Genomic DNA, 6,000 nt, shown 5'->3' on the forward strand with positions numbered 1-6,000 from the left:
ATTGCTGACAGCTGCAGCAACTTTTGGCAACTCGCCCAGGCTCGCTGGCCCATAAAAACTTTGCGACAATGGCCCAAAGGATGCTCTGTCACAATTTTGTCCTTTATTACATTTCACCTCTGGGGCCAGGTGGGCGACGGTGCGCTGGAGCGGCTGAGACTGAAGCTGACGCTGCGGGGGGCTGAGCGAGACTTGACAAAATATAAATAAAATATGGCACAAAAAAAAAAAAACAGGAAAAACAGAATAAATAGAAAATAAATAAAATAAAATAATAAAAAACAGCGACAGACAGCTGGCAAAAGGGTAACAAATAGCAAAGGCAATAGATGCAGACAGCCCAGGAGTGAGAGAGAGAGAGAGATAGCTGCTGTCAGATTGATGCTAATATCTCTAAGCGAAGGTATTGACAGCGGCGACGCAGGAGCGGATTCAGCCGTTGGCAGGTTGTTGGGCGCCGGCCTCCACAATTGCCAATGATAACAATGATGACGTAATTGATTTTTAAGCAAATATGCTTATGTCAAAGGTAGCGACAGATGGAGGGGGCACACGTGCGAGAGCGAGAGAGAAATAGAGTGTTTGCCAAAGCATGACAAGTGCTTGCTTTAAATCTTGGCTTGGGCACACTCTAAAATATATATTTATACATAGATGTGTGTATGTATGTGTGTATGTGTGTATGTGTGTATATGTGTATGTGTGTACATGTGTATATGTATAAAAGAATTTTTGCAAGCGAGCTAAAAACACAATTTGGTACTTCACACACACACCCACGCGCACACACACACACACACACACAGACGGCTGTGACACACTCGCAAGTAAATCAAATAAAAGTAAGGAAAAAAATAATATATATATATAAAGTAAATAAGTGAAGAACGTGCGAAGTCGGCTGCAGGTATGGCTGACTATGTGTGTGTGTGTGTGTGTGTGTGTGCAGCTACTTCTGTAATGCACAACGAGCCAAACAGAAGTTTGCTTTATTTACACTTAGCCATAGACACACACCTACACACACACCTACACCCACACACACACACACACACACATACCTGGCAAAAGAAGCCAAATACCATTCAATAGCGAATTCAAGTCGATTTACAGCTTAGGCAACGCAACGCATTAACAGCGAAATACACTGAGCCAAATAATTGCAACTATTGCTGCATGCAATGACCATGGCGATATATATACACATATATATACAATATGTATATGTTCATATGAGAGCTAATGGTGTGCTAAGCTGCTTAAAAGTCAAAAGATTTAGCTAGACAAAATTCCAAATGGATTCATTATGCCCCGAGTGGGCAATGGGGCTGGCACAGTAGAGGGAGCCGAATCGAGCCCTTCTCTGGTATGTAAACAGTTCATAAGTGAACAATAGAATGCTTGAATTTAGTTAAACTAAAGCAAATATTGAAATATGTAAACTCTGATATGAATTTATGCTGAATTAAACTAATTAAAGTCTAAGCGTTTTAATCTTTGCCACACACACATTCTATAGTGTCTGTGTGTGTGTGTGTGTGTGTGTGTGTGTGTGTGTGATGCATGTGTACGTGTTATTTTAAAGACGCATCAAAGAGCCTAATCTCAAGTCCAATGCTCACTCAACTGTTTATTTATGCTGCACAAGAGCTCAGCAGCCGCTGCAGCAGCCACAATAAACAATTGAGCTGCCAAAGACAATATAAACAGGCCCATATTGTGAGTATATGACATCACAGGGGCTATAATATATATTGCATTAATTAAGGTAAACATAAGAAATAAATATCACTCCAAATGGCAGTTGAAATTTGAATAAATTTCTTCATGCTCAGCTTGAGCGAGTATGTGGCAGTCGTCTATGCCTCAACTGCATCAAATTTGAAGAGTTTGAATAATATTTCAAATATATTTGCTCAAGTCTAAAGTTTAGATTCAATCGATTTGTTGAAGAGTTTGGCAAATAAATTTATTTAGAGCCAAAAAAAAAAAAAAAAGGAAATAGGAAAGGGGAAGGGAAATGACCAAATAGCAAACATTTGCGCATCAGCAAATGTATCAATAGACAATCGTGGCTTAAGCTACAGCAGCCGTTGACCACGGTTAACTAACGTACGCGCCACGCTGCGTATACGTAATATCTATAGATATGTGCATGCGTATACGTAATATGCATTTCAAGTCGAATAAACAGCGACAATAGAGGCAATAGAGAGAGAGGCAGAGAGGCAGAGAGAGAGGCAGAGAGAAAGACAGAGAATGTGAGAGAGATGAAGGGAGAAGCAATTCAAGCACAAGCTTGGCCAATAATTTGCATCCAGTTGTTATTTATAATTTGCATATAAAAATTACACAAAATTGTGAAACTAAAGACGCAGCAGGAAAATGTGGAAAAAAAACAAACGAATATTTTAAAAAGAAGCAAAAATATAATAAAAAAAATATATTTAAAAAATAATATATATGTATATAAAAAAATAAAAATTACTCTGTGGCGGAAATTTGATACTGTTATTGCTTTCTTATTTTCATTCCTTTGTTGCTTTTCTTTTGTTGTTGTTTTGGCCACAAGAATTTGAAATATTTGAGATTAATGTTAGCAAAACTCATCTTTTTTTTATAGCATTGAAATTTGTAACTATACAATTTATTTGTTTATTTTAAAGATATTTTATATACATATATACTTAATATTTAAAGTGAGCAACAATAGAAAAATATTTACAGGGAAGCTGAATTTAAGGCTGTCTTAGGCCAATTGGAATTGCATGGTATAACACTATAGTTAGTTAACTATATATGCATATCGATAGGTATCGATACTTAACTAGAATATCAGTGGGTGAAGAAGAGAGGAAAAAGGACAATTGAATTGAATTCAATCTAAAAATCAGCTTGCCCCTAGAATTATTTAAATTATAAATATTCAATGAAAATCAAGGCGAGTTTATTTCGATCTTGACATTGCTGAATCTTCTAGAAAGAGTTTTCAATATGGTTTGCAAATGTTTCTCATAGATGTTCTTATATTTTCTTAATTTTCTTATTTTTAAAACTATTTACATATTTACAGAATTCATGTGATATTCAAATACGTTTCTCTTAACGCTTTAGGGATGTACTAAGTAATAGATTTAGTCAATTGATTATCATTGGATTTTATATAATAAAAGTGATATATATTATCATATTATCAGAGACTTGGAGCTGTCCAATGTCTGATATGATATTTATTGTGAACACGCATGCATAGTATATAATTATCTTAAAGTTAAGCCGGAGCACATACAAATATTCACACACACACACACACACATATATACAGCTAAGCTTATACACCGAACTGTTTCCTTATCTGCTTGCTGCAGTTTATTGCATTTCCTGAAACGTTTTCCTTTTAATCACTAAATATATTTAATGCAATTAAACTTTAAAATTAATATAAAAACTTTAAATATACAAGAAATTAGGTAAATAAATATATAAACAATTTTTCCAATTTTTGCTATTTATATGAAATATTAAAAAAAAAAAAAAAACATAATATATTGAATTAAAACAAAAGGGAATAATAACTAATAAAGAGAAAACCCTTCACATACACACACACACACACTGACAACAAGCGCCAAGTATTTGCCTTCAATTCATTCAAAATTTTACAGTTTTTCTTTTCCCAAAAATTTTGTTTTCCATTTACAAAATATTAAATATACACAATATATTTATATACAGGCAAAAGCCTGATTATTAAATGAAACTAAATAAGCAAGCACGCACACACACACACACACACAGCAAACCCTAGGTGTTCCTCATCATAGAACCTGTTTTATTTTGTAGGTTTACTCAATCAAATATATCTAAGCATATATACAGAGGCATCTACAAAACGCTCATTTTTTATAAGGAAACAACTTAAATATCAAGCTCACACACACACACACACATTTACCGCCAAACTTTTGTTTTTGTATGAAATTTACTTTGAAATATTTACTTTAAGATTTCTTCATTATTATATATATATAATATATATATTTATATATATATTTTAAATATTTTTAACTGCACTTTGCAACACTATAAAAAAAATTCTAATAAATTGCCGGAAAAAAATATGCAAAAAAAATAGACAAATTGTATTTTTGCTTTATATTTTTTGTGAAATTTTTCGTAGCACAGTTTTTGGCGCGCGTTTGTCGTCGGCTTCTGAATTGTTTTTGTTGTTGTTATATATTGTTTTTTTTTTTTTTTTTGTTTTTTAATTTTAGATTTGTTTGTAATTTATTTTGTTGCTTTCGCCGCTTGTGGCACTTGCCACACGGCGCGTTCTTTGCACGTTGCAGCTGCTGCTGCTGCTGCTGTTTGTTGTTCGTTTAATGTTGTTATTATTGTTATTGTTGTTGTTGCTGTTGCTGTTGCTGTACGCTGTTCTGTTCGATTTGGCGCTTTTTTGGCCCGTGCACGACGACCGCTTGACGCCCGTATTGAAAACAGACTGCGGCATCAGACGCCAGACTCGACGAGATTCATCCCATGCAGATAGCAGCCGCTGCCTGTGCCGTGCCACACGACGAACACACGCGAACGTGCCACACACACACACACACACACACACACACACGAAGGACGGCGGCACGAAGCGCGACGAGCACGAAGTCGAGCCGTCGCCTCGTTTACTTCTTTCGTACCAAACACACACACACACACGCACGCACACAGCATCCGCACTGCTCGCTTCTCTGCCATCATGCGTGCATGTGTGTGTGTGTGTGACTGTTTTTGCGCGTGTGTGTGTGCGCGCGCACGCAGCAGCTGCCGTTGTCGAAGGCTTTTCCTTTTGGCTGGCAAAGCCGGGAGCCTAAGAGCAGCAGCAGCAGCAGCAGCAGCGGCAGCAGCAGCAGCAGGAGCAGCAGCAGACGAAACGCTCTTCGGGCCCCACGCAATATTCTGCGTGGTGAGTTCAAGCGGCAACAACAACAGCAACACGAAACTTTAAACAGCAAGCGTCTAGCGCCAGGTGAGCTCGCTGTCAGCAAGATCGCGTATACGCAGCGTGTTGCTGCATCAAAAGCCAAACAAGCCAAAGATATGAAACGATCTTCGTGTGGGGGAGGAGGGCAAACAGGAGAGGTGCAAGCAATGCAGGCAACAAATGCTCAAATGGGTAATATGAATAATGGGGATAGTAATATAACGAATAAAAGTACCCACAAACTGTTTCTGATACTAAACATGTCATAAATTATAAAAATATAACAAAAACAGGCTTAAAAAAAAAAAAAAAAAAAAAAAAAAAAAGCATTATTTAAATGCATTTTAAATAAACAAAAGGAAATCTGCTTTTCAAAAAAAAAAAAAAAAAAAAAAAAAAACATTTAAATACTTTTATGCATTTATAAACAAACAAATTTCTATGTTCTACACTAAAATATTATAATAAAATATATATTATTGTTTTATTCTTATGTCCTTTTTTTTTTTTTGCTTCTGAACCTTTTTGATTTCCATTAAATTAATTTCTTATTATTATTGTAGTTTCAATAATAATTAAATGATGCAAAAATTTTTAAATATATTTTTTGGTTTTTATATATTTAACTAAAATTTACTAAGTGCATTTTTATAATTGCATTTTATTCATTTCATTTACATTACAAAGTTGTATAATTCTTATTGTTTATATTAAAGTAAGTTATTTCTTATTTGTTTGTTTTATTTAATTTATTTTTATTTTAATGATATTTATTTTTTATTTTACTAAAATAACTTGTTATATTGAATTTTATTAAATTTATTCATATTTAAAATATTCATTGTTTCTTTTAATGCTATTCATTTTTTAATTTTGATTATTTATTTATTTTAATTTAATTTTTTTTTTTGTATTATTTATTTTAATTGTATTTTTTTTTTTTTTTAATGTGTTTATCACATATTTATATATGCATATACAATATTATTTATTATTTATATATTTTTTGGCGTCTTTTATAG

The 6,000-nt window shown here is 34.0% G+C and overlaps 1 protein-coding gene across 5 annotated transcripts in view; it reads right to left on the minus strand.

The window, feature by feature from the left end:
- LOC108619706 (uncharacterized) overlaps positions 1 to 5,291 on the minus strand; it is a 35,687-nt gene extending 30,396 nt beyond the window's left edge. For 2 of the 5 annotated variants that reach the window (XM_089474873.1, XM_089474874.1), the window contains exon 1: positions 4,001 to 5,291. The gene's annotated coding sequence lies outside the window, so the exon portion shown is untranslated. Of the gene's footprint in view, positions 1 to 3,986 lie in introns of all 5 variants that reach the window. The other 3 variants (XM_089474872.1, XM_089474870.1, XM_089474871.1) reach the window with 3 other exon arrangements.
- Between the last annotated feature and the right edge of the window lie 709 nt (positions 5,292 to 6,000).

The sequence above is a fragment of the Drosophila arizonae genome, chromosome X, assembly GCF_054131065.1.
Source record: "Drosophila arizonae isolate 15081-1271.41 chromosome X, UAZ_ARI_1.0, whole genome shotgun sequence".
Taxonomy (NCBI): Eukaryota; Metazoa; Arthropoda; class Insecta; order Diptera; family Drosophilidae; genus Drosophila; species Drosophila arizonae.